This window comes from Lissotriton helveticus, chromosome 1_2, assembly GCF_964261635.1.
Source record: "Lissotriton helveticus chromosome 1_2, aLisHel1.1, whole genome shotgun sequence".
In the NCBI taxonomy this organism is placed as follows: domain Eukaryota; kingdom Metazoa; phylum Chordata; class Amphibia; order Caudata; family Salamandridae; genus Lissotriton; species Lissotriton helveticus.
Window position 1 is genome coordinate 26,921,744 of NC_136058.1, and position 27,596 is coordinate 26,949,339.

Here is a 27,596-nt window from a genome sequence, read left to right on the forward strand (position 1 = left end):
GGAGAAATTGTATACTGCTGCAAACATTTTGGAGGAGTTTAACAGCAAGGTCTGTGAGTGGCTGCACCCAAGAGGTCCTAACATTGGTTTTGTTGCTACAGACAACGACAGTAAAGTAGTTAAGGTCATAAAAGATGGTGACTATTTCAGGGTCCCGTGTTTGGCACACTGAATTAACATTGTTGTTCAAGACTTTCTGAAAAATGAATACAAGGTCAGCAGCTTACTGGCTACCTGCAGAAGATCATGCACACATTTCAGCCATTCTTTTAAAGCCTGAAAGGTGCTGAGGGTCATTCAACGTGAGCATAAAATGCCAGTCAAAGCACACATCCAGGGGGTGCCAACATTTTGGAACTCAACTTATTACATGCTTGATCGTCTGTTTGAGCAGTACATACCACTCAATGCTTATGTCATGAAACGATGAGGGGATCCTACTGTGAAAGATATGACCATTGAGATGGGCCAATGGCACCTCGTTAAATGCCTGACAGAGATGCTACTTCCTTTTGAGGTCTTCACACGTGAAGTCAGCAGGGAGGGCTGTACTATGGGCCAAGCTATCCCATTGTTGCATATGCTGGAGCAACAGCTGAAGGAGGTGTCTGAAACATACGCAGGTGTGGATGACAAACAAGACGCATATTATTTGGTGGAATCCTTAGCCGTTCGCTTATCTAACAATACAATGATTCAAAATAACATTGTGTCACATCCACATTACATTACTGCTACAATTTTGGATCCATGGTACGAAGTATTTCTGAACAGTAAGGCAGTAATTCCTTTTTCAGAAGCAGATGTTGACTAGTACAAAACTATGATAGCGGAGCAAGCAGACTTTGAAAATGAACGGCTGGTAATAAGAGGCCCCAGGCCAGAACAAGTACTACAGAGAAGATTCCAGAGTCAAGTTCTACTTCTGAGCCTGAGGTCAGTACGTTTTCCTCCCAACAGTCACCGACACCAATACTACCAATAACATCAACAACAGCAAGAACAGGATCATCCACAGTACAATCGGCAACTGATTGGTTTCTACGGAAGGGGTATGGTAAGTCCAATGCTGATGCAAAGGCAAAAGAGGCCGAGTACATCGGAGCACCCCTGTGCATTGAGCGGCCGGTCTAGGCCTATCTGGATGACCCAACAGAGACCCATTGATGTATTGGTATGGGAAAAGAAGCCACTGGACAGTGCTCAGCAAGCTGGCAATAAAGTAACTGGCTTCCCCTGTCGCAAGTGTCTCTACCGAGCATGTTTTCACTGCTGCTGGTGGCATTGTAACTTTGAAAAGGACAAGTCTCTCGCCCAAAAGCATGGAGAGGTTAACCATGTTCAAAATGAATCAGCACTTTATACCACCAGACTACAAAATACGAGAATCACAACAGGAAGAGGAGAGCGACTTTGATGACATAAGTAGTAGATTACATGACCTACTTCTGTCCAAACCATCCGCGTTTGAGGACAAGCTCCTCTTCCCTGACAACTAGGCTTTCAAATTGTTACTATCTTCCTTCCTTTATTTGTGTGTGTATCTATCTTTCTGGTTCTAATCAAATCACAACAAATCCATCACCGCTGTCTTCTCTTTTTATTTCCCTATTGGAGTTGCACGTCTGTGCATTTAACTGTCCCCTCCACTCCTCAGAGTCCTGCTCCATCTGCCGGGCTCGCCCTAAATACATTTCCATCAAGCCAGACACTGGGTGGAAATGGAAAATAGTAAAAGAAATGTTTCCTCTAACAGTACCTCAATAAAAAGTGAAACATGACTACAGCTATTCTCCGTTTTGTTTCTGAGAAGAAACTGATCACTGTCCGAAGGCTACCGCCTCTGTCTGAAGGCATCCACAACTCTTGTCTTCACTGTCAGAACTTGGACAGGCATCCAAAAGTGAACTCATCACTGTCAGAATGCTACATCCTCTGCACTGGCAGGCATCCAAAGATCTTCACTGTAAGGACAGAAGGTACTTGGCAGAGAAAGACAAGAGTCTTTGAAGAAACTTGCTGACATTTCTGCAAACTCAATTCACCAATGACCGCTACCCAGGCCACGGCCCATCCCAGTACTAGCCATGTGAACCAAAGTGCTACAACTGAATAAGAAGAAAAACGAAACCGTGACTAACAACACTCAAAATTAATGTGGAGTAAAGGGGCCACTGCCTCGTTAGAAAAAACAACACACACCTGTCAGAACTAGACATCTGATCTGACAGCCAAAGAGAAGAGCAAGAAAGGTAATGATGATTAATGAATGATGGCATGCTTTGCATTGGATGCTTGCTGACTCTTGAGCGAATGTGCATGAAGTCGAACTCTACTAGTTAATCTACAAAGTAAAAGTGACTCACGTGACAGTCAATGTTTCCTTGTTTATTTAATAATAACTACATTGTACTCCTACTACTGCAGGTGCAGCAGGCCAATATCCGTTGCAATTTTTTAATATGGAATATGTATGGACTTAATTGGAGTAACTACAGGCTGAGTTGGAGTTGAACAGCACGTACCACACCATAATGATGACCATACTATCTTTGCACGCAGTCAGTTAGTTGGATCAGAAATGATTGATGGAATAACTGCATTTAATGAACTAGCATAAAAGGTAAACACAACAATTCAACCAGAACCACAGCAGACCTACATGTCCACGTAGTGGTGGAGTCGTGTGTAGTGGTATGACTGACAGCGGCGCATTGATTTAGTCCCTTTATTTTGAAAATGCTAGGTTGCTGTATATGCCTTTGTCTGGCTCTGTCGAAATCTAAGCTAAATGGAGGTTTGGTCACAGCCCGGTGCAGTGTGTTCTGTCGTGTTGTTGTTGTAGCTTAATGCTGTATACAGAAGAGTAGACAGGGTGTATCCAAGCCACCTCAGTCTGAAAGTGTTCTCTCTTCTCTTCTTGCACTCCACTGTAATTGATGCTTTTTTTATTCATTGATTTTTCAATACCCCTTTTGCTAAACCATCTACACTTACAGGCCGGCCTTTACCCTGTGCTATACTGGGAGAAACAACTCACACTTACCTTACCAATCCGCATCAGTCAGGCAGTGGCACTCAAGATTGTTCTACAGAGCGTCAATGGAAGGGAGGACCAAGAGGAATGACGAGATGCAACTCCACAATCTGACCAGGGTATTACAGTATCTTTAGTATCATACATTGTTCGTCTTTTAATTATTTTGATTCCTTTTTTCTCTTCAATCATTACGACTTTGTGTTGTGTTGTTGTTTGTTTGCTAATTGATCCCTACAACTATTTTTTTATTTTCTTTGCTCTTAGTAAGTACTACTCATTATCATTAACCATCAAGTTATCTTCATCATCATCATGCATGCATTTCCTTTTTCTCACTTTATAGATTTATTGAATAAGATCATGGTTGTCAGGCAAGATTGTGTTTTGCTTTTGTTGTGTCCATGAGTACTGTTTTTCTTTGTCAAACCTTTCCCCAAACCCCCTTCACATCCATTCATCAAACCCTAATCCTCTCCCCCCGGGCTGTGTGATTTATATTGAGATGTGATGTGACTACATTAAATGTACACCAACAATTGATCACACGATTGATGGGGCAGATTTGGTGAAAGCAACACTAATTCAATTTGAAGGCAGGGCGAGGATCTTCTTCTGCTTGCCCACCCATGCTCAGTCTATGTGCCAGCCAATTATTTTCCAAAGGGACCTAACACATCATAATTGCTGGCATTGATTGGATTCTTCATCAACTTCCTACCACACAGCAGTAAAGGTTACGAAGTAGGATTGGGTTAAGTGACTCATTCGACAACTACAGTTTGTAACTTCTTGTACTAGGCTGTCCCCGCCACCATTATGTTTTATTTACTTCACTCTACTACTCCTCCCAGGGTCACTCTCAGGTGACTGACTGTTTCATTTTCTTTTTTTGTAAATGCTACTGTCAGTGTCTACTACCACACACAACCATGGCATCTCCATTCTCTTCGGAAACCCAACCTGCATCGGATTCATCATGCAGCCATCACTGTGCCTAACTTAAACATCAATCACAGGTATGAAAAGTAGTTGGGAGAGGTATAATAATGGACTAGGAGGAGAGACTGACAATACTAGTAGGACAAGTCACTCAGTGAGGGGTACTGCATCTTTCTTTTTGTGTCTTACAAAGTCAGCAATTATTTAAATCAAACACTGGCTGTGGCCCTGTAGCAGCAAGGAAACAGTGTGACGTAAAACAGTAACCTCACCCACAAAACATTAATCTCATTGTATGTAAAGTATATATATATATATATAATTTAATCCTCTAACAAAAAATAAACTATGTAAAAAATCCTACAACACCTGACCCACCTCTTTCCCTAACCCCAACCAATGTCCAAAGCGAAAAAGTCCTAAAAATCCAATGTCCAATTGTCCATAAAAAGTAAACCCCAAAGCCCAATTCCCACCCACCAAAAGAACCTATAAAAAAATGGCAATTAAACAGGGTCTTTCTTTAGCGGCGGGCTCTTCGAATGTCTATCTCCAGGACCTTGACCCTCTATTTGAGCTCCTCTACCACCTCCTCCAGTCGCTCATTCCGGAGGAGCATGCAGCGTGCATATGCCCTGCAATTGCATACACGGGGGGCAGCAGTAGTGATGGATATTGTTGGTATGCGGCAGCGGGAGACTGCCTGACTGCGGCGCCGTACTACTTGAAGGGCCTGGCTGGGGCCCGGGCATTGGGGAAGGATGCAGCTGCTGCCGCCTCCTCCTCCTCCTCCACCAGAGCCACCAGCCCCCGGTACTCTATGCAGATGGCCTCCAGTTTCCGGCGCCGGGCCATGGCTGCCAACTCCTTCCTGGTTGGTTTTGAAGGAGATATCTCAAGAAAGAAAAAAAGACTATTACCAATACTCTTAGGAAAACAGTTGCACAAAACTAATTCGACACATAGTGGCATAGTAGCAGTAGCACTAGCAAGCACAGTACATAACATTTGTGGTATGTATCTGTCCTCCCACTTCCCCGGCCTTTGGCATTTGTGAGAGTTTCAGGCATTATACTAGCACTATGGACTCCAGTACACAGTATACCAGTCTTCTTTTTCTCTCTAGTTTAGCAAAATTACATAACCTTGTTGTAGCGGGCATGCCAGCTCAGTCAGCTTGCGCCCAAGACAAACATACTTGAGTCATGATGCATACTCATGTTAGTTTTATTTACTACCGTCTGCAGGTGGGAAAGCTCGTATTTTTCTATTGCGGGTGGCACTGGCCATTCTCTCTCTGTTACATCAAGGCCAATTGCTCAATTTCACTTTCACCCTGCCCTGACTACTACAAAAAGGCAGATTATATACCTGATTCAATGAGAATTGCTTATATATGAGACAACATGAGGTACTTTGTTTTGATTGATTGTGTAACCAACAGATAGGCCACCCCACATGGCAGGCTGGCTGACACACTCAAAAATAAATTAACATAGGTAGGGAGTGGTCCTCGGAGTCGGAGGAAGGCGCTCAATAACTACATACATTATATATATATATACATATTACCTACTGGCGGTCGCCAGTAGGTATATATAGTTAGGATTTTTTCTCTATGGGATTTTTGAAAATTCTATGTCTAATAACTTTGGCGTTTGTGGACGGAATTGGCTGAAATTTTCAGGAAAATGGAACATTTTGTTTCCGAGCAGCCACTGAAAATTTGGGGGGGTTTGTCAAGGGGGGGCTGAGAAAAAAGGGGGGTCCCAAAACGTGTTTTTAACATTGAGTTTTCCATAGGGCGGTTGGCCTCACTTTTAGCCCGAACGGCTGAATGGATTTGCATGAAACTTGGCAAAAATTGTAGGGACTGGTAGCCCGATGTGCCTTTGCTAGGTCTCAATATATGTGCTGCGGTGGATTTTGAGAAATTAACGTTCAAAAAAAGATATATATCTGTAACAGCGGACCGGGCAGCGCTCCGGTTTGCGTACTTTTCGCGTTACGGAGCTTTGTGAAGCGAAGCTGATTGGTTCTCCGGCGTCTGTAAACATTCCAAACAGTCCGTAGCGGCCGCCATCTTGTCTCTCGGTAGGATCGAGAGACAAGAGGAGGCCAAAGCGAAGGGGCAAATGACCATAAGGGGGCATAGTAGATCCTCCCTGATCCCCTAGGTTTGATGTGGAGGTTTTAAAAGGGCCCCGCGGGGCAAAAAAAATAAAAAAATAATAATAATCGAACGGCTGAATGGATTTGCACGAAACTTGGCAAAATATTAGGGACTGGTAGCCCGATGTGCCTTTGCTAGGTCTCAATATATGTGCTCCAGTGGATTTTGAGAAATTAACGTTCAAAAAAAGATATATATCTGTAACAGCGCTCCGCTTCGCGTACTTTTCGCGTTACGGAGCTTTGCGAAGCTGATTGGTTCTCCGGCGTCTGTAAACATTCCAAACAGTCCGTAGCGGCCGCCATCTTGTCTCTCGGTAGGATCGAGAGACAAGAGGAGGCCAAAGCGAAGGGGCAAATGACCATAAGGGGGCATAGTAGATCATCCCTGACCTCTTAGGTTTGATGTACCATTTTGCCAAGTTTGGTGTAATTCCGTTCAGCCATTCAGGCTGTAGACGTATCTAAATGTCCTATGGAAAATTGCATGGGGAAAACACATTTGAAAGTGTTGAAATTTAGAACCAATTAAAATGTTACTTTGGTTTTGTATTTGTGTGTGATGAAAGTTAATTGGTTATGTATATATCTAAAATGAGAGGAAACCACAGCCATTTTGTGATACTACTGTCTGAGGTATATTTGTGAGGAATTTTTGGTGCTCAATTTCTGGTGTTTGATTTACACAGTACTAACACTTCTCCTACTTTTAAAAAGGTGAGTTGTTAATTTGTAAGGGGAACTATGTTGTACACTTTAAGATAATTTGAAAAATGTTTTCTGTTATTTATTTGCAGTCCTTCTGTTATACTAAATACTTGATAAAGTTAGTTTTATATTATGTATTACTAAAAACGATAAATGAAAGTGATTATTTTTTTCTGCAATTTATAGCAAGCAATTTCAAAATAAAATGGCTCACAATGAAGAGACCGTGGCAATTTCTTTTGAATTATCCACTACATTTATTGAAATTGACAGCACCAATAATGAAATATTCTCACAAGGAGGAGATGACTTGAATGATTTTTTTGATCAATCTCTTGATGGCGAATTTATCGAATGTTTGGAGACCATAGAGTTACAAGAATCATCATTGCAGACTTTTCATGAGGAGATTCCTGATGAGATGATTGAAGAGGAAATTCCTGATGAGGACATGTTACTAGTTCTTTCAAATTTTGAAAATTCAGAAGAATAAATTTATATTTAGAAATCAAAAATTGTTTGAGACATTATTCATTTTTATTTTTAATTTATGAGGTTGTAGCGAAGTGATTGTAGTATAAAATGAGACTTATAGTATAGAGTGCAACATTTTTATGTTACATGGTAAGTTTACTCATATTTACTTTCCTTCTCCCACTATATTATCTCCAATGTGTATTTGACATCTCTTCTTCATCTCCGGCCTCCTTTCTCTCACTGTCTGTGTCTGATGCATCTTATCGCTGCCATTTTGTGTAATTACAGAAGAGAGTAAAATAAAATAGTTCGGAACGTGAAAAGGGGGCAAAGTAGAGTACCCCTCACCCCCTAGGCCTTCTCAGGCGGTCCCAAAAGGATCAGTTTCTGTTTTCCTGAGAGATTATGGTATGAGTTCCATATACCACAATAACTTGCATTACAACATGCAAGATATCTATCTCCTATTACCAACTTTTGTAGATATTCGCGCTAAGCGCGAATATCTCCAAAAGCTACCACCTGCCCTGAGCAGTTCTTAGCCATGTTATCCAATGGGAGGTGGATAACATGGCTAAGAGCATTAGCTCGGTAATGCATGAATATCGCTGAGTTTTCAGCGATATTAATGCATTGCGGTCGTTTTTTATGGCATTTGCGATAAACCTTGATAATAGCAAGGTTTATCTGCGATAATTTCTGACGATGCTTAGCGGTAAAAAATTCGTTGCTAAGCATCGTTAGCGATAAATATCGCTTAACTTTGGTAATATGCACCAACGTCTGTTAACGTTCGATTCGAAGGAAATGAGGAAGTGTTGAAAAACATTGTCTGCGCCATCTTGCCTTTTTTGAAATGCCACACTTTTGTCGTGCATGGCAGCCATTTTAGATGCCTTGACCAGACCCACTCTCTGCACGCTGTTGATCCGTAGCATGGCTCCCCACCCTCGCAAGCATCTTCCCCAGGCACTGGTCACCCCCGCTCTCTGTCTTATGCATCGGCAATAAACCTCCCCCCATCTGCGCTGCTCTGCTGCTCTTCCCTGAGAATCACACTCTGTGCCCGCCCGACACCTCCCTTTCGCCCTATTCACTACCGCACCCTCTGACACTCCTCTTCCTCTGTGTCCGATTGTCCAGGCTATCAGCTAGCCCTGCAGATGTAGTTTATGGCCCCAGCTGTAAAGAATCACCCCTCTTCAAAGGAGTTATAGTAGATCAAGGCCCACACCCGATGAGATCCGTCAAACCACACGCGTTCCTACTATCTGAAAACCATCCTGTATTGTGATTGGGGAGGGGACCGAGCCTGAAGCGGAAGATTCCAGGGATGACTCTTTGTACATCAAAGTTTTTACAATTATGTGTCAAATTAAAAATATATAGCACTCCAACAAAGTAGTAGGAATATAAAACTTTAATAACTTATAAATATATACAACAAAACAAAAACAGTAAAAACAATTAAACAATGAAGAGACCGTGGCAATTTCTTTTGAATTATCCACTACATTTAATGAAATTGACAGCACCAATAATGAAATATTCTCACAAGGAGGAGATGACTTGAATGATTTTTTTGATCAATCTCTTGATGGCGAATTTATCGAATGTTTGGAGACCATAGAGTTACAAGAATCATCATTGCAGACTTTTCATGAGGAGATTCCTGATGAGATGATTGAAGAGGAAATTCCTGATGAGGACATGTTACTAGTTCTTTCAAATTATGAAAATTCAGAAGATGTTGCCTGGGTGCCGCACTGATTTGGGTATCCGGCGTGGGGCGTCCCGGGGGGTGGGTTGTCAGTAGCGGTCTGTTGTGCGAATAGTTCCAAGGCAGCAGAACGCGCTGAAATCTGGATGGCACGAAGGTGATGTCTAGTAAGTTGCCGCCCAGCAAATAACGGCGTGGGGCGCCGCGGGGGGGAGGCAGTCCAAAGTTCCGTTAAAAGGGCAAAGGAAAGGATCGGTGGTTTGAACCATCAGTCAAAAAGGGGAGGGGGTGCAACAATTTTTCCTACCGGGTCACACTGTGCTTTCACCGGAACTGAGGTCTGCAGGTTTCTAGTCATTCAAACTGAAGCTGGCGCCAGCATGGGAGCGCCGACATCCCGCGGCTACAGTTTCGTCACTCCACGGGCGATCATGGCAGTCATTCCCCATCGGGAGTGTCTGAGGGGGTCGGGGACTCCCGCGGCTCCTCTAGAATCTTCAAGGTCGTGGAGGACTACGGTGGTGGAGCCAACCAGTGACCGGGCCATTTCTTCATGCTGGGCCCGCTCTTGCCAGGTCGACCGCCATTTTGAGAGTTCGGTAGCTACTGGCGATCGCGGGGTCAAATGAGCGGACGGGCTCCACCCTGCCGGGCGAGACGTTGCAGCATCGCCACAGTGGAAGAACCCTTTTCCGGGCGCCTGGAGGGCTGAGGGTGCAGCTGGGAAGCCTCCACCTGGGGAGGCGGGAGAGGCCTGTTCGCACCGTCTCTCCCACCCAGTGCACCCCACGGCGTCTCGCTTGACATTTGTTATGGCCGGACCAGGCGATGAGGACGAGGGGGGGGGGTCGGAGGCATGTGCAAGACATCCCCCCCCCAGTGTTGTCGCAGCCATTATAAAAGAAAGAAGAAATGTCCCGTCCGTCTTTGGGCCGGACCTCCGGTGGATGGCGGCCGGACGCCCTTTGCTCTGGCCCCATGAACGGGTTCCTTGGCTCTTCCGGTGGGGCAGGCCTTGGAGTGTGGTGCCTCTCCTGGGCCTTTCGTGCAGTGGCCTCTCCACTCCCAGGCCCTCCATGGATGCTGGCACAGACTGGGAGAGAGAGGGTCTAACCTGCAATTCTCCAGGGTTACCGCCACCGCGGCCGGATCCCGTCGGCCTCGGCCTCTGGTTGATGGTGGCCGGACTGGGAGAGAGAGGGGAGGGTCGAGGACACGGACATTCCCCCCCCCTGCAACTCTCCAGGGTGGTCGTAGCAATCCCCCTGGCCGGGTCCCGCTGGCCTCGGCCTCTCCTCCGGCTACACCCTACGTGATGATCTCCTGGCCGACGGTTGGCAGCAGGACCCGCCTTATATGTGTTGCTTCCGGCTGGGCGTAGCCGGAAACCTGTTTCTCAAACAAAGGATATTGAGGCAAATGTGGCGCATACTCTCTTCTTAACCTATTGTATTCCTTAACACAATCTAGATCCGCACAAATGTTTGTGACATCACACTCAATCAAGTACAATCCCGATAAAGTTTCCAGAATGGGGCGGATGTCTGCTGACTTGTATCTTTCCCAGTTTGCCGTTATTTGGGCGTGGCAGGCGGTGGGACAGACACGTTTTGGGGCAGTGAGGGGCGATGAACCCTCGTTGCCTTGTGGCCGTTGCAATGTCACACTTGGTTTCTCTTACTGTTTTCAGGTTTCTTATTACGGGCTTACTTCTAACGTTTCTTGTTTCTAGGACAATAATAGGTTTTATCATTACGTATTGTTATCGTTTCTTTGTTTGTTATTTAATAAAAAGTTCATCAGTGGCCTACTGATTTTCGTTTTCCTATTCCTTTCTTTCCAGGTTGTTTCATGCTAAAGTTTCTGTTAACAGGATACAGTGATCACTTCGTTGTTATTGCATATGTCCTTTTCACTAGGGGTGCTCTCTGGTCGGGCCAGATGACCTATCTCTAGTAAATGGTCCGGGTGAAACAGGTGCATCAATCAGTGGGGAGTAGATAGGCATGACAGATTACAACGGGGGACAAAGGTCCGCATTACCTACCCTTTCACTACTTGCAAAGATTTTCCTACGTTTATTTGCAAACAGGGAATACCTCCAAAAAGAACCAATTCCCAAACAGTCAATGTTCGGGCAAACAATCAATCAATGAGGAACGAAATAGGGACGACGTGTTAAAGGTTTGCGTTACCTACCTTTCACTATCTGCAAAGGGAGAGAGAATATTCCTATTCTTCCTCGTTTTCAGGCAGAGAAGATCCTTAAGAGAACCAACTTCGAACAATTCAATGCTCGATTCAAACAATCAACAAGGGGTACTGTGAACACAAATGAACGCCGCTTATGTACATACACATTGCTATTTTCAACAGGTTGTTCCTAATGTTTCTATTTTAGCCAGACCAAAAAGAGATCCCATTAGTGGCCTACTGATTTTGCTCGATTCCTTTTGTTTTTTTACACGATTTTTCGCTATCTGCAAAGACTAAACAGAGTATTGCGACTCTGTGCTTGTTTGTAAATAGAGAATGCTCCAAAGAGAACAATCAATGAAATGGAGAGAGAAGCAGGCACGACGGATTACAACGGGGGCAAAGGCCTGTGTTAACTACCCTTCACTATCTGCAAAGAGAGAGTACTCCTAATAGAAATGAGGGGGGGGGCAGCATTCAAAGCAGATCAGTGTGCATAAACACGAAAATGTTTTTACTTACCACGTACTTGACATTCGACAGCTTATGATATTTGCTATTAAAAAACCATTGAAATTCACTGAAAAAACCATAGGTTATAGACCATATATAGTTAGGAATTAGCATTTACAAAACCTTGAAAATTCACTGAAAAAACCATAGGTTATAGACCATATATAGTTAGGAATTAGCATTTAAAAAACCTTATTTTACTCACACAAAACCATTGAAATTCCATATATAGTTAGTTGTACTAACTATATATCACGCACCCGCAATCCACTGCTGATCATGTCACATATTACATCATTCATGACATGGTCAGTGACATCACTGATGACATCACTGATGACATCTCAAATGACATCACTGATGACATCTCAAATGACATCACTGATGACATCACTGATGACATCTCAAATGACATCACTGATGACATCACTGATGACATCTCATTTGACATTACTGATCACATCACTGATGACATCATTCATGTGATAATACGATGAACCTCTTCAGACTCTAATATAACCTTAGATACACTCAGTGTAAACACAGACTCACAGATTGTCATTCATCCATGAAGTTACACACACACCTAGTCAGTCATGCAAACAATCAATCACACCTCCATTTTCCCAACTATACAGTTATACACACCTTACTTATTCAAACATATACTAAAACATATTTACTCTCTTATACAATCCTGGATACAAGTTCACAATGATGCATACAGCCACTCACACATTCACTGGCTCTTATGCACAGTTATTTATATATGTCAAGTCTCACATGTACTGTGTTTTACATATGTACTTACTTTGACATGTAGCACTGAGATATCCATTCACTCACCAATACACTGATGCACACAGTCAACCGCCCATACATCTGTTTCCACATGCACTTTTGAACCCATACATCTAGTGAATCAACTGCTCACACATCTATGCACAGAGTCATACACCTCCCAGCCACCCACACACACACTCAGTCTCCCATACAAATACTTGGGCAACCAATCAATAACCCATATAGTTACTCATATAGCTACTGAACAACACATGCAGCAGTTTTCAGAACAACAGACATAATGATGCACAAATTAAGACAGGTTAGTCACTAACCCATGCACTCAATGAGACACATTTAATCACTCACTCATACAGTCAGTCATGCACCTACTAAATCCTTCATCCAGACACTTATACATCCACTCAAGACATATTTTAACTTTACAGAAAAATACAGTCACTGGATGTTGTCATCAGTGATGTCATCAGTGATGTCATTTGAGATGTCATCAGTGATGTCATCAGTGATGTCACTGACCATGTCATGAATGATGTAATATGTGACATGATCAGCAGTGGATTGCAGGTGCGCAATATATAGTTAGTACAACTAACTATATATGGAATTTCAATGGTTTTGTGTGAGTAAAATAAGGTTTTTTAAATGCTAATTCCTAACTATATATGGTCTATAACCTATGGTTCTTTCAGTGAATATATATATATATATATATATACATATATATACAAACGTAACTATGTTGCAGCGTGAACAAGGGCACCTTGGCCCGAAACGCGTCGCTGGTTTTGTGGGTGATGTGGCACTAAAAAATTACATCTTGCTGACTTGCTGGTCCGGTCCTCTACTTGCTGGCGTGGAAGCGTGGGCTGCGAGCGCAGAGCGTGCAGAGGAGGAGCTGTGTTTTCATATATGAACGGAAGTCGATTTGCTTCCGTAACGGACCCCTTCACTGCAAGACGGCAGCCGCCTTCAAATCGCCATCTTTTGGATCTCTGTTGGGAACTACGGCGACTGCCCCTGGGTTAGCTGTGATTGTACCGTAATACTGCTGGCGATTGAAGCTGCCCCTTTGGATCGCGTCGGAGGACGCGGAAAACGGAGCGGATTCCCGTCATCGATAAGCGGTGAGTGCTACAGCATTATAACCCGGTGGTGAAGTTAAGCAGCATTAATCTTTACAGGCACTTAAATTACACTTGCCTGCCACAATCTAAAACCCACAACATAACGAACAACATGAACGAAGAGGAGGTTGACAGAGTGCGGGAAGAAGCCGCTTCGAATATGTTTAATGGGACTGATAACCCCTTAGGTCATGACAAGGCACCATCACAAAGCGGCGCTGATACGGCACAAGTGAGGAACTTAAAACTGCTATTTAAGGAGTTGGAGAAATTACGGAAGGCAGAATGCACTAAATGGTGGGAGCATAAATCCCTAAGCAAATATGAAGAGGTTGGCCGTGTTCCCCGAGGGTTGCGCATTCTCTTGGCGCCAAGTTTTGACAATCCTGATCCGGCCATGTTGCAGGAATGGGGAGAAAGCAATCTGGCTGCCTCGATGAACCTAGTTTGCATACTGATCAAATATGCTGCCAGTGATCGTATAAAATTGTTGGGGCAAATTAAAACATTAGAAACTGAAATCAATGCTCGCCCAGAAATACAAGAAATAAAGAAATTCACAGACATCATGAATGAACAGATACGCAAACATGAAGAAAAAATAAAGATACGAAAGGCAACCAAATTTACTCGAGACGCGGACGACTATCGCTTTGGCAGGATTTTTACATTCTCACGCAAATACAACACAGCAAAAAGACAGGCATATACTAAAAAGAAAAAGGCTACAGGGAGCAATTCCAGCAATGTCAACACTATGCCTGCCTTAAGCACTAACATCATGGCATCAGGCGCCGCTAATAATGAAAGTGGCAGCGATATTTCATCCATAATAAGTGCACCGAGTATAGATTCTTTGTCATCTTGTTCTCCCAACTCGGATTTAAACTTAATAGGACTGGAAACATTCAACCTCCAGCAAGAAATGGATTTTGTAGTGGAGGAGAGGCTTCAAACCTTAAGGTCATGGCAACCCAATTCGCAAACAGACAGAGGAGGAACCAACGTCGGAAAGCACGACGGCGCAAATGGAAACAACACCGGAGCTCAACAGCAACAAAAAAAGAAGAAAAAAACATGGGGGAAACGACGTTAATGGACAACACGATTATCAATCTTTCCAATGTTACCTTAAATAAGGCGGAAGAACAACTATTATCGTTGGGATTTAACTATTCGCCTGTGCAGAGTTTTAACTATGCCATGACCAGGGTTGATTTATTTTGTTTCATAAGGAAACTTAAATTGAAAAAACATTTTGCTTTACAATCAGCCAAAAAACTTAATAAAACTGACTTTTTGAGCGAAGAAAATGTATCTGGCGGCATTAACCAACTATGTGCAGCTGATACATATACTTTCCTGGATGCAAATGACCTTCTTGATTCTCCCGACAATGTAGAAATTGATCCTGATGAGGCCACTCAAAGCCACCTGAGGAAAATATCCATCTTTCAAATAGGTGCAGGTTTGAGCCCTTTCAAAGTAAATCTAAATACATTCCTCTGATGCCGAAGGATACAATAGACATCTTTCATGACTGCGTCACTAATAACATTAAAAAACTTCACACCATGGTCAATAACAATCATAAAAAAAGAAAAAAAGAGGTACACATCAAATGCGCCTATGACAAGTTGATGAAAAAATTAGTAGACAACCATGAAATCGTGATCAAAAAATCAGACAAAGGGGGCAATTTAGTAATTTGGCCCAAACAGGATTACATCAGCGAGGCCAAACGTCAACTTGTAGACCCCCTGTGCTATGCAAGAGCCTCACACAAAGATTATGACAATGCCAAACATAAATTACACAAGATGTTAAGCCAGTGGAAAAGAGATGGCTTAATTTCAACCGAGGAGAACAAATTTATGTGCATTGATTTTCCTGTCTTGCCATCCCTTTACCTTATCCCAAAGGTACACAAAGCAGTACAACCTACGCCTGGAAGGCCTATAGTGTCTGCTATCGGCAGTGTGGGCGAAAAAGTGGGGGAGTACATTGACTTTTTCCTCCAAGACTTTGTAAAACAACTTCCTAGCTTTATACGTGATGCCAGTGATTTTATTAGTAAATTGCAGCGATTGAGTGGGATAAGGATATGTGGCTTATTTCATTAGATGTGGAGGCGCTTTATACAAGCATCGATCACGGACAAGGACTTTCAGCAGTGAAACATTATCTTTCCAAGCGAACAATTAAGTATTATGAACACAATAAGGTCATTCTGTGTCTCATGGAATGGTGCCTCCACAATAATTTTTTCTCTTTTGGCAAAGAAATATTCAGACAACTTAGAGGGGTGGCGATGGGGGCCTGCTTCTCTCCCAGCTATGCGTGCTTGCACGTTGGCTGGTGGGAGGAGCAGGTCCTCAGTGTACACCATAAAGGGTGGATGGACAACCATGTGATTTGTTTCTTGAGGTACATTGACAATATTTTTATTGCTTGGAGAGGTACTAAAGAGGAAGCCCTGGAATTTATACATGAGATAAATTGTAACAGTCTCAATCTCAACTTCACGGCGCATATCGACAAAAACAGAATCCAATTTTTAGATGTTGAAGTATATGTCGCTAATGGTACCCTTAAAACCACCCTACACAGAAAATCTACTGCAGGCAATGCTACACTGCACGCAACTAGCATGCACCCTAGACACACCATTGCAGGAATCCCCTATGGTGAGATTTTGAGATTAAAGAGAATTTGCAGTTCCCCTTCTGATTATGAAATCTGTCTAAAAGAACTTATGACACGACTAAAAGCAAGGGGGTATTCTGATGGTATTCTAAAAGCAGCTCTTGATAAATCCTTATCTCGGTCTAGAGAAAGTCTTTTTCCTACCATAACTATTGTTGAAGAAACCCCTACCATAACAGACCCTCCAGTAGAATGCCCACGCCTGATTACTACATTCAGTAGAGAGGAAAGGAAAATTAAATCCATCATCAATAAAAACTGGCCTATTGTCCTCAGTGACCATGTACTTAACACTAGATTGCCGGCCTCTCCTACTGTAACTTTCAGAAGTGCGAAAACGAAGGGTAACTGTTTGGATAGAGCTGCCCCTGAGCTCAAAACAAAAAAATCTTGGCTACGACCAGCGCAGGGTTTCTTTAAATGCTCAAGCTGCCGTGCTTGCAAATTTGGCACTACCATCTCGCATTATTCCACCCCATTCAGCTCCATTGCCAAACCTATTTTGGGTAATTTTTCCTGTAGAACTGACCATGCTGTTTACGTGCTGACATGCACCTGCGGGCTTAGATATGTTGGTAGTACTAAGCTCCAGGTGCATGTCAGAGTATTACAGCATTTACGGGCAATTTTACATAGTGACCCGGCATATCCGGTCGCCCGGCATTTTAAAAGGGCACACAACAATGACCTTTCATGCTTGAGTTACTTTGTGATTGGAGCAGTTCCGCCACACAAAAGAGGGGGTGATCGGGAACTCCAGCTCAGAAAATTGGAAAGCAGATTCATTTTGGATCTCGATAGCCGTTGGCCAAATGGACTCAATAACATTGAAGAAATGCACCATTACTTATAACATTTAAATGCTTATTCCCAGACATTTCTGAGTTATTGTCATGAGTAATCTATCTATACTCATTTAATCTCCTCTTCTCCTCTTGATAACAATTTTCTCCTAGTTAGGTTCCCTATTAGGAGAGAATAGACTTAGAAGAGTGGCAGAATAAGGTTGGGTGAGCAGTGAGCGCTGGGGGATTAAGATGATCTATACCATTGCTTGTATCTGTATATTGAAATTTTTAGCTTATTTACTTTGACATCTATATATGAATTGTTTATACCAGTGTACTATGAATTGCCTTTTAACTTTTTCTACTGTATTTTAGATCAAGTTAGATTGTGCCATGACATGTACCTAATTATGGGGTATGATACTATTTTTACATATGCCCATTTTTAAACTTTTTATACATTTTTGATACTTCTTTTTTTTACCATCTATGATCTTAAGGAACCTTTATTTCAGCAACACTTACATTTATGAAAATTGAAAATTCTAAATATTTTTTATGTATGGAATTTTATGGTATCCTTGTTCCGATGGTAATGCGGTTTACTCTTGCACTTTGCACTTTTTGACTTATACACTTTGCACTTTTTCTCACTTGTTTGCACTTTATCTTTCGCTGCTAATGCTCAGATTTGCACATGCATAAGGGAATCATAAGTATTGTATTCATACAGTCTTTCTACATATTTTCTTAGGAAATCCGGATATGTGATGTTTAATAATACAATTGTTTTTGTACATGTTTTAGAATGGTTCACATAGTCAGAATTTTCTTAGAATTACTTGGATTTAACCAGTTATGTTTGTGTAAGACGCAATGCTATACACAGAAAGATGTATATACATAAAATAACCAGCAGCGATAGTACTTTTTCACTGTTTGTATAAACACATGCAACACTGGAGGTCACCACCAGAGGGTGGTGACGTTTTCTAAAAATAAGTGTATAAAAGAGCATTACAAACGTAACTATGTTGCAGCGTGAACAAGGGCACCTTGGCCCGAAACGCGTCGCTGGTTTTGTGGGTGATGTGGCAATAAAAAATTACATCTTGCTGACTTGCTGGTCCGGTCCTCTACTTGATGGCGTGGAAGCGTGGGCTGCGAGCGCAGAGCGTGCAGAGGAGGAGCTGTGTTTTCATATATATACATATATCTATTACCTACTGGCGGTCGCCAGTAGGTATATATAGTTAGGATTTTTTCCCTATGGGATTTTTGAAAATTCTATGTCTAATAACTTTGGCGTTTGTGGACGGAATTGGCTGAAATTTTCTGGAAAATGGAACATTTTGTTGTTTCTGAGCAGCCCCTGGAAATTTGGGGGGGGTTCGTCAAGGGGGGGCCGAGAAAAAAGGGGGGTCCCAAAACTTGTTTTTAACATTGAGTTTTCCATAGGGCGGTTGGCCTCACTTTTAGCCCGAACGGCTGAATGGATTTCCACGAAACTTGGCAAAATTGTAGGGACTGGTAGCCCGATGTGCCTTTGCTAGGTCTCAATATATGTGCTTCAGTGGATTTTGAGAAATTAACGTTCAAAAAAAGATATATATCTGTAACAGCGGACCGGGCAGCGCTCCGGTTCGCGGACTTTACGCGTAACGGAACTTCGCGTAGCGAAGCTGATTGGCTCTCCGGTGTCTGTCAACATTCTAAACAGTCCGGAGCGGCCGCCATCTTGTCTCTCGGTAGGATTGAGAGACAAGAGGAGGGCAAAACAAAGGGGGAAATGACCATAAGGGCGCATAGTAGATCCTCCCTGACCCCCTAGGTTTAATGTGGAGGCTTTAAAAGGGCCCCGCGGGGCAAAAAAACAAACATTTTTTTTTAGTTTTTTTGCGTGGGTAGCGCCCGGTTCGCGAACCGGGAAGCGTTCTGGGCAGCGTACTATAAGGAAAAAAGAATGATAGACTTTTCAAATACAGTATGTTAATTGATTGTTGGTTTTGTTGATTATTTTTTCTTTTTTTTCTTTTTTAAGCAATTATTTATTATTGTGATTGTGTTTGAAAATTTAATAACATTTCTAACATTTAACTAGTTTATGAATTACATATAAAAATGATTAAAGACTCAAACAATTTTTTAATATTACATACAATTTTATTTTTCGGATTGTTTTTCAAAATTTAATAGAACGTCTAGCATTTGACTGTCCGATATGTCCTCTTGTTGAGTGAACATAAGTTCCCACATTTGACCGTCATCATAATGAAGTAAATGATCCACAGATTCTACACATTGAACTAATTCATGGTCCCGTGATTCATCCATGAAATCTGGGTCATCATTGTCCTCAATATCTTTTTCTGTGTTGTTCTCCAGAACAATTTCGAAGGAAACATTCTGCTCACCTTCCATTTTATTGCTGTAATTTGCATAAAAAATAAATATATCAGTAGAGATAGGGCACTGTTGGGTTTAAGTTCAGACAGGTACTTGTGAGTTTATAACAGAGAAGTAATCTATGGGCACTGTATGGTTTCAGGCGTGAAGTAGTACTATTAAAAAGTGCCTGTGAAGAAGCCTAAGTAAATTCTTAATTATACCACAGAAACCTAAATCAATCCATAATTATAATAAAGAAGCCTTTCTCAATGTCTAACTCTTACAGAGGGATAGTATATAACTATCTGAAAATGTTTTCAAATTTATAAAATAATATCTCACCTTCTAAAAACAAGTTTAAGTTGTGAGTGAAAATGATCTTGCAATGTAGTTCAGGAAGTAGTAGTCAAAATGGCTGTGTTTCTCTCTCTTCCTTTATATATATTCAGGTACATAGCCAATCAAATGTCAGGTAAAAAAAGTAGAAAATGAAAGTAACATTTTAATTGGTTGTCAATTCCAACACTTCAGATGTGTTTTGTGAAGTAATTTACCTCAGGGTGTTTAGAGAGGTCTACAGGCTAAATGGTTAAATGGAATTTCAATCAAATTTGTGAAAATGGTAGGCATTGGTATGTAGTATGAGCTAATCTATACTTGGTGAAATTGTCTCCAGTCGCTTTTCTGTAAACTACTTTCCCACCTTTTTTGATGGTGCGCTTCCCAGGGAGCGACCCGGTACGCGAACTGGCGAGCGCCCCGGTTCGCGAACCTTAAGCGTTACGGGAGTCCACCATTTTGTGTTTCGGTCGAATTAAGATACAAGATGGAGGGCAAATAATGTTCAGAATGGGTAGAAGGGGGCACGGTAGACTTATCTTGACCCCCTAGGTTTTCTGAGGGTGGCTGAGGAGGCCCATATGTGCGAAAAAAAAAACATTTTAAAAAATTTAGCGAGGTTAGCTCCCGGTTCGCGTACCGGGTAGCGCCCCAGGGAGCGTACTTTGTTGAAAATTAGTGAAAAATGTTAGAGTAAAATAATAATTGTGAGTGATCAGATGTAGGGTAGCTCTGAGAAGAGCTTTTGGGTTTATGGTACATTTAGGTACTTATAAGTAGGTACCAATGCACAGTCTTAAATTCAGAGTGAAAATTCTGTTGCCCTCATCTGAGAAGTGAACTCCATCTCCTCTGTAGATATCTTGCATGTAGTAACGCAAGTTATTGTTGTACAGGGAGCCCATTCCATGGTCTCTCATGTAAGCTGAAACAGATTTGTTTACATGCTTCCTCGACTTCTCAATTTGTGGACAAAATTGGTTTGACCACCTCCATTTCTGTCTTTGGCATATATTTGAATATACCAAGGCAGTCTGAGGAAAAAGTGCCATTAATTGCTCAAAGGTGTCCTTTAAAAGCATTTCCAGACCTACCCCAGTCAAAGTGCCCAAATCATTACCTCCACAGTGCACAATTAACAGGTCAGGTTTTGGCAAATGCATAAAGGTTTTCACCAATGGTATCAATTGGTGACATTTTAATCCTCTGTGGCCAAACCACTTAATTTCCACATCTTGTAAATTGAGGTTAGGTAAATTCCTGTTCTCAGCATACCTCTGAGCCCAATAGATGTAACTATGTCCAACAATCCAGACAGAAAACATGGTGAGAGAAGGTTCTCCTGCAGTCAGATGAAGTGTGGCAATGAAATGGCAGTTGAAAAAATAAGAGTTTAAAATGAAAAAAAACTGTGGAGTTTCTGTGTTAATGAAGCAGTAACAGTGATTGGTGGATTTTGATTGCTGAAAACAGAAAGTTAGGGTGCATGGATGAGTTCTTTGAAAGATGTATTTTGAGTGGTCAAGAAAAAATCATTAAATGAAAGAATGCACTGGATATGAGGTGCACTGAGAGTTCAGAGTTCAATTGCAACATTGTTGTGTTAACTTGCAAACACCAGAGGCCTTCAAGGAGGTGGTTGCTATGCAAAAAAGGCAGAAAGGGCAGAGGGGGGAAGGGTTTTGATTTGAAAAAAAGTGAGGGAAGAGTTTTGATTGGGTGACATGAGAGATATGTGTGAAGAATTACAGCATTTCTGTGCTTTTGATAGCTGCAGACTCTGGAGTGCATACCTTTTGCTCTGCTGAAGACAAATTGGTGTGTTTCTGAGACTGTTTTGAAACTCAAAGTATTTGCTAAGGTGAGAAAAGATTTCTTTAATTTAGATAGAGAATAGTGTGCTTTAAGGAGAAAATTATGAAGAAAGTTGTGTTTTTCAAATGTTGCTTTGTCTCAAGTGTTTTACAAATAGATTTTGTTTCTTTGAGAAAATGTAATTGGAGAAAATGTGAAGTATTAGTACTGACAGGGTGTTTTTGTGCATAGGAGCTGTGGAGTCTTTTCAAATTATGACTTGAAAATCGTTTTTGAGGAAAATGAATGGTTATAATATTTATGACAAGGACATAATGGTGTATGCTTCTTTATAAGGCAATTGAGTGTCTCTGATGTTATTTTTCCCATTTTAATGTAAGACCTTTCTCTGTGGAGCAAATTGCTTGTAAATATGCTCCCACCTGTGCATGGCAAATTTAGATTCTGAATGTTTGCGTTACATAGCCATGTTAAAAGTGACACAACCATGCTGGAAAGGCAATCAAAAAACGCTTTCATGTGTCTTAAGGACATTTTAAGTCATTTCTCCATGTGCAGTGTTTTGAAATTATGATTTGAAAAGCGTTTTTGGGGAAAAGGAATGGTTTTTAAATTTATGACAAGGACATAATGGTGTATGCTTCTTTATAAGGCATTTCAGTGTCTCTGATGTCATTTTTCCCATATTACATTAAAAGACCTTTCCCCGTGGGGCACATTCCTTGTAAATATGCTCCCACCTGTGCATGGCAAATTTAGATTTTGAATGTTTGTGTTACATAGCCATGTTAAAAGTGACCCAACCATGCTGGAAAGGCAATCAAAAAACGCTTTCATGTGTCTTAAGGACATTTTAAGTCATTTCCCCATGTGCAGTGTTTTCAAATTATGATTTGAAAATCGTTTTTGGGGAAAAGGAATGGTTTGTAAATTTATGACAAGGATATAATGGTGTATGCTTCTTTATAAGGCATTTCAGTGTCTCTGATGTCATTTTTCCCATATTACATTAAAAGACATTTCCCCGTGGGGCACATTCCTTGTAAATATGGTCCCACCTGTGCATGGTAAATTTAGATTTTGACTGTTTGAGTTACATAGCCATGTTAAAAGTGACCCAAAAACTTGCAAAGGCTTTAAAAAAACACTTTCATGTGTCTTAAGGACATTTTAAGTCATTTCCCCGTGGGCAGTGTTTTCAAATTATGACTTGAAAATCGTTTTTGAGGTAAAGAAATGTTGTTAAAATTTATGTGCGCCATATGCCCCCAAATTTCTTTTTCAGGGGTGCAGCAGGGTGTTCTTGAGACACCCCTGCACCTTTGGAAAAATTCCTAATTTGCGATGAGCTAATTGCTAATCGCAAATTGCACCTTCATTCCTATGGGCCTCCTGGCCCATGGAAATGAATGGGTAATTTGCAATTAGCAATTTGCTCATCGCAAATTAGGAATGGTAAAGAATCGCTATTTATTCCTTAAAATTCGCTATTTTGGAAATGCAAAATAGTTTGATGATACATATGGCGGTTCATCTCTAACAAGATAAGAAGCTTAGGGATACATTTATGATGACTGGCGCAATGAAGTGGACATCACTTACTTCATTGGTAGAGCTTTACATGTATTATCTCCTCTGTATTCTTCATCAAGTGTAACTTTCATCTGCAATCCTGAGTAGGCCTCACCTTAAACAAACCTCTGGATAGGGCACACCTTATCGTCATCCTGAATTAATCATTTAAAATGCTAGGGACAGATTTATGATAGGTGTATGCCTCTTTTGCGCCACTGTGCGTCACTTTTGTGATGCAGCGGCGGTGCAAAAGATTTGCTATGAGGCGACAAAATTACAAATTGATGCATTTAGGCAGATGTGTCATGGTGTAAAAAACACCGTGCCACATGAAACTGATGCAGCAGTGATGCAAAAGATGCACCATGTTGCAAGACAGGCCTCACTTGGGGCCATATGTATGAAGCTAATTAGCATTTGCAAAGGCCGAAGTTCTGTGAATTTCGGCCTTTGCGAATGCTAATTAGACAAATGGTATGTATCAAACAAGTTTGATGCAAAATAAGGAATAGCAAAATTTGCTATTCTTTATTTTGCGATTGCACTGAAGGATTTGCAAATTTTGTGATTTCTTAAATGCAATGTATCAAACAAAAAATATGCAAAAAATGCCATTAAGGATTTGCAAATTACCACCAACTTCTAGTTGGTGGTAATTTGCGAATTCTTTTCAAAAAGCTTTTTTTCCAAAAAACAAAAGGTGACATATGACGCCCATACATGCCCTTAGGGCATGTATGTGTGCCATATGCCCCCAAATTTCTTTTTCAGGGGGTGCAGCAGGGTGTTCTTGAGACACCCATGCACCCTTGGAAAAATTCCTAATTTGCGATGAGCTAATTGCTAATCGCAAATTGCACCTTCATTCCTATGGGCCTCCTGGCCCATGGAAATGAATGAGTAATTTGCAATTAGCAATTTGCTCATTGCAAATTAGGAATGGTAAAGAATCGCTATTTATTCCTTAAAATTCGCTATTTAGGAAATGCAAAATAGTTTGATGATACATATGGCAGTTCATCTCTAACAAGATAAGAAGCATAGGGATACATTTATGATGACTGGCACAATGAAGTGGACATAACTTACTTCATTGGTAGGCCTTTACATGTATTATCTCCTCTGTATTGTTCATCAAGTGTAACTTTGATCTGCAATCCTGAGTAGGCCTCACCTTAAACAAACCTCTGGATAGGCCACACCTTATCGTCATCCTGAATTAATCATTTAAAATGCTAGGGACAGATTTATGATAGGTGTATGCCTCTTTTGCGTCACTGTGCGTCACTTTTCTGATGCAGCGGCGGTGCAAAAGATTTGCTATGAGGCGACAAAATTACAAATTGATGCATTTAGGCAGATGTGTCATGGTGTAAAAAACACCGTGCCACATGAAACTGATGCAGCAGTGATGCAAAAGATGCACCATGTTGCAAGACAGGCCTCACTTGGGGCCATATGTATGAAGCTAATTAGCATTTGCAAAGGCCGAAGTTCTGTGAATTTCGGCCTTTGCGAATGCTAATTAGACAAATGGTATGTATCAAACAAGTTTGATGCAAAATAAGGAATAGTAAAATTTGCTATTCTTTATTTTGCGATTGCACTGAAGGATTTGCAAATTTTGTGATTTCTTAAATGCAATGTATCAAACAAAAAATATGCAAAAAATGCCATTAAGGATTTGCAAATTACCACCAAATTCTAGTTGGTGGTAATTTGCGAATTCTTTTCAAAAAGCTTCTTTTCCAAAAAACAAAAGGTGACATATGACGCCCATACATGCCCTTAGGGCATGTATGTGCGCCATATGCCCCCAAATTTCTTTTTCAGGGGGTGCAGCAGGGTGTTCTTGAGACACCCATGCACCCTTGGAAAAATTCCTAATTTGCGATGAGCTAATTGCTAATCGCAAATTGCACCTTCATTCCTATGGGCCTCCTGGCCCATGGAAATGAATGAGTAATTTGCAATTAGCAATTTGCTCATTGCAAATTAGGAATGGTAAAGAATCGCTATTTATTCCTTAAAATTTGCTATTTAGGAAATGCAAAATAGTTTGATGATACATATGGCAGTTCATCTCTAACAAGATAAGAAGCATAGGGATAGATTTATGATGACTGGCACAATGAAGTGGACATAACTTACTTCATTGGTAGGCCTTTACATGTATTATCTCCTCTGTATTGTTCATCAAGTGTAACTTTGATCTGCAATCCTGAGTAGGCCTCACCTTAAACAAACCTCTGGATAGGCCACACCTTATCGTCATCCTGAATTAATCATTTAAAATGCTAGGGACAGATTTATGATAGGTGTATGCCTCTTTTGCGCCACTGTGCGTCACTTTTCTGATGCAGCGGCGGTGCAAAAGATTTGCTATGATGCGACAAAATTACAAATTGATGCATTTAGGCAGATGTGTCATGGTGTAAAAAAAACGTGCCACATGAAACCGATGCAGCAGTGATGCAAAAGATGCACCATGTTGCAAGACAGGCCTCACTTGGGGCCATATGTATCAAGCTAATTAGCATTCGCAAAGGCCAAAATTCTGTGAATTTCAGCCTTTGCGAATGCTAATTAGACAAATGGTATGTATCAAACAAGTTTGATGCAAAATAAGGAATAGCAAAATTTGCTATTCCTTATTTTGCGATTGCACTGAAGGATTTGCAAATTTTGCGAATCCTTAAATGCAATGTATCAAACAAAAAATATGCAAAAAAGGCCATTAAGGATTTGCAAATTACCACCAACTTCTAGTTGGTGGTAATTTGCGAATTCTTTTCAAAAAGCTTTTTTTCCAAAAAACAAAAGGTGCCATATGACGCCCATACATGCCCTTAGGGCATGTATGTGCGCCATGTGCCCCCAAATTTCTTTTTCAGGGGGTGCAGCAGGGTGTTCTTGAGACACCCATGCACCTTTGGAAAAATTCCTAATTTGCGATGAGCTAATTGCTAATCGCAAATTGCACCTTCATTCATATGGGCCTCCTGGCCCATGGAAATGAATGGGTAATTTGCAATTAGCAATTTGCTCATCGCAAATTAGGAATGGTAAAGAATCGCTATTTATCCCTTAAAATTCGCTATTTAGGAAATGCAAAATAGTTTGATGATACATATGGCGGTTCATCTCTAACAAGATAAGAAGCTTAGGGATAGATTTATGATGACTGGTGCATCACCAGGGATGTGCCAGTCATCATGCGCTGCTGTTCCGCCACCCATGGTGTGCTGCATTTACAATGCGGCGCAGCATGGGGCAAAAATGGCACAGATGCGTGACGCATCTGAGCCGTAAAGGTGGCGCATTGCTGGAGTTGTATCGCAAGTGTGATGCAGCTCCAGCAAGGCTCAGGGGTGCCCCATCTCCACAATGCCACAATCTCAGCAAGAAGTTGTACAGTTTCAGTCTGAAGATGTTGTCGCATCGAGAAATCGGAGCGTACGAATGTTCTGACCGGTTGTCTTCAGCAAGTCTCTATGCCAAGTCCAGGAGTATCGTTTGGGCGAGTCTTGGTCTTGCTGCAACGCGTAATCGAGTTCTCAAACCTGTCCGGGAAATTGAGTATTTGGCGGAAAAGGAGCCAAACAGTACCGACATTTTGAAGACCAACATGTTGGATACATATTATCCAAATCGAAGCATTCACCTCGACAATGTTTGTCTGTATGAGGTTCTTCAAAATTACATATTCAAGAGGAACATCAAAGAAGATACTGAGAAAGGAGTGTATGCTGTAATAGGAAGTGAGGGATGTCTGGTCAAGAAAAGACTCATTTCTCGCCACTGATTCGTTATTGATATAATTACTTATGTTCTCATTTGTTTTTAGAAATCTTGTATGAAATTTTAACTTTTATGATTGTGTTTTAATAATGATTTATTGATTGTATAATTGTTAAATAAAAACCCTTAAGTCTTACAGTCAGTCTCAGTCAATTGTTCATTTAATTTACCATTAATATGTTTGAAATTTCAGTTGCCTAGGTTGTTGCCTTTCGATTGCAAGCAAAGAAAATGCCACTTGGTAAACCATCGAAAATTGAGTGGCGAATCTCCTGAAAAAAAGGAGTTTTTCTATTTAGCACTTTTGCAACTTTTCAAGCCTTGGCGTGCAGAAGAGGAACTGCTTGGAGATTTCCTCTGTTACGAAGACTCTTTCAATGCCGCCAAGGAGACCATAGAATGTCCTGCTTTTCCCAAATATGTAGAAATGTTGAATGCGGAAATTGAGCAGGAAGCAACGATTGCAGACGAGATTGCCAGAGACAGTT